The 2,500-nt window shown below is 47.6% G+C and overlaps 1 protein-coding gene across 2 annotated transcripts in view; it reads left to right on the forward strand.

The window, feature by feature from the left end:
- The window catches only part of LOC122258651 (DBH-like monooxygenase protein 1), a 78,621-nt gene that overhangs the window by 58,133 nt on the left and 17,988 nt on the right, over window positions 1-2,500 (forward strand). The window lies entirely within an intron of this gene.

Here is a 2,500-nt window from a genome sequence, read left to right on the forward strand (position 1 = left end):
CTCTCTTTCCTTCTCTCTCTCTCTCTCCCTCTCTCTTCTCTCTCTCTCACTCAATCTCTCGCTCCTGTCTCTCTCTCTCTCTTGTCTCTCTCTTTCTCTCACTCTCGTCTCTCTCTCTCACTCACTCTCTCGCTCTCGTATCTCTCTCTCTCTCGTTTCTCTCTCTTTATCCCACGTCTCTCTCCTTACCTCTCGTCTCTCTCTCTCTCTCTCTCTCTCTTCCTTTCTCTCTCTCTCTCTCTCTCTCTCTCTCTCTCTCTCTCTCTCTCTCTCTCTCTCTCTCTCTCTCTCTCTCTCTCTCTCTCTCTCTCTCTCTCTCTCTCTCTCTCTCTCACTCTCTTGCTCACACATCCAGACCAACATAATGGTGGCTCAAATATATGAATTCTCCCTTTCTCTTTCTCTCTCTCTCTCTCTCTCTCTCTCTCTCTCTCTCTCTCTCTCTCTCTCTCTCTCTCTCCTCTCTCTCTCTCTCTCTCTCTCTCTCTCTCTTCTTTCTCCTCTCTCTCTCTCTCTCTCTCTCTCTCTCTCTCTCTCTCTCTCTCTCTCTCTCTCTCTCTCTCTCTCTCTCTCTCTCTCTCTCTTTCTCTCTCTCATATTACTATCCTCCCTGTTCACATTTCTTTCTTTCCTTCCTATTCCCATTTCTTTCTTCCCCCCCCCCTCTCCCACCCACTCCCCATCTCCCTCTCTATGTCACCATGTTTACGAGAAAACTTTTAGCTTTCCTAATGTTTTATTCACGATTTGGATTTTTATTTTTCTCCTTTCCGCGCACTCAAACGTCCTATTTGCGTGAGGGCGAGAGATCGAGCAAGGAGAAAGTTTTAATCTGGCGTTGCATATCGAAAAGGCCCTGGGCTGCTCATGGGAAGTTCAATGCGGGGAGGGTGTGATATGGTGGAGTGTTATTGGTTGCTGTTTTCTGTCGTTTGGAGTTGGCTGTTTTGGGGGACCAAAAACACCACGCTCATTGCCACTATCATTATCAGATTCACTTCAAAACGCCACCATCATCACCACATTCACATCCTTCTCCTCCTCTTCCTCCCCATCATCATCATCATCATCATCATTATCATCATCATTATCATCATCACCACCATCACCACCACCAAAACCACCACCACCATCAATACCACCACCACCAATACCATCACCAATATCATAACCACCATCCCTACCACCACCATCCTATTCCCTCCTCCCCCTCCATCCCTCCCCCTCCCCCCTCTTAAAAGGCCCCCCCACCCCGAGCCCCGAGCCCTGTAAACCCGTGGGTGTGCGTCGGGCCCCGGCGTTTTATTCACGGGCGACTCTTCCCTCTGGTCTTATTACAGCTGCACGCGAACGCGCCGACGGGGAGGGTGGGTCGTCTCTGGCTGTTGTTGTCGTTGTCGTTGTTGTTGTTGTTGTTGTTGTTGTTGTTGTTGTTGTTGTTGTTTTGAAGTTGGGTTGGAACTCGTGTAGTCATCGTCAGCCATCAAATAGAAGAGGAAATAAATGAATAGATTAAGGGAGAAGCTGTGCTACTGTTACTACCACCATCATCCCCACTGCTACTGCTGTATCTGTTCTCCTGCTGTTATGACTGATGGTGCCATTAGTGGTACTGCTTTTACAATGACTTGTATGTTTCACCAGTGCAATCCCTGTTACTATTTTTGCAACTAATATAACTATTCCTTATTACTGCTTAATACTAATGTATAATATATATATATATATATATATATATATATATATATATTTATTTATTTATTTATTTATTTATAAGAAAGAACATGGGGAAATGGAGGAAGAGGGAGAGGAAAAGAGTAGACAGGCAGACTGGCTGACTGACTAACTGACTAACTGACTGACTGATTGACTGAGTGAATGAATGAATGAATGAATGACCGACCAACTGACTGACTGCCTGAGTGATACACACAAACCAACAGACAGGCAAGTCCGGCGGACAGCCAGATGCAAACAGACATACAAACAACAAAGAAGAAAAAACAGATCATCAGAGAACTAGAGAAACTGAGATAGGCAGACAGACAGACAAACAAACATACACAAAGTTGAAGCTCACAACTGCTCCCCCTCTCCTCCCCCTCCTCCCCCACCCCCTCTCGCTACTTCCTGCCCATTCCCTTCCCCTCTCCCCTTCTCTTTCTCCCCTCTCCTTCACCTTTCCCTACAGCCCTTCCCCTCCTTCTTCATCCCTATCCCTACTCCCTCCTTCTTCATCCCTATCCCTACTCCCTCCTACTTCATCCCTATCCCCACTCCCTCCCTCCCTCCCTCCCTCCTTACCCTCCTCCCTCATTCCCTCCTTACCTTCCTCCCTCCCTCCCTCCTTACCTTCCTCCCTTCCTCCCTCCCTCTCTCCCTATTTCTCTTCTTCCCTCCCTCCCTCGGTCCTTACCTTCCTTCCCCTCTTCCCCTTCCTTCTTCCTCCCTTCTTCCTTGCCTTCCTTCCTTTCTCCCTTCTTTCCTTCCTTCCTTCCTC

Source organism: Penaeus japonicus, unplaced genomic scaffold, assembly GCF_977035675.1.
Source record: "Penaeus japonicus unplaced genomic scaffold, GWHDUDI00000001_assembly GWHDUDI00000003, whole genome shotgun sequence".
In the NCBI taxonomy this organism is placed as follows: Eukaryota; Metazoa; Arthropoda; class Malacostraca; order Decapoda; family Penaeidae; genus Penaeus; species Penaeus japonicus.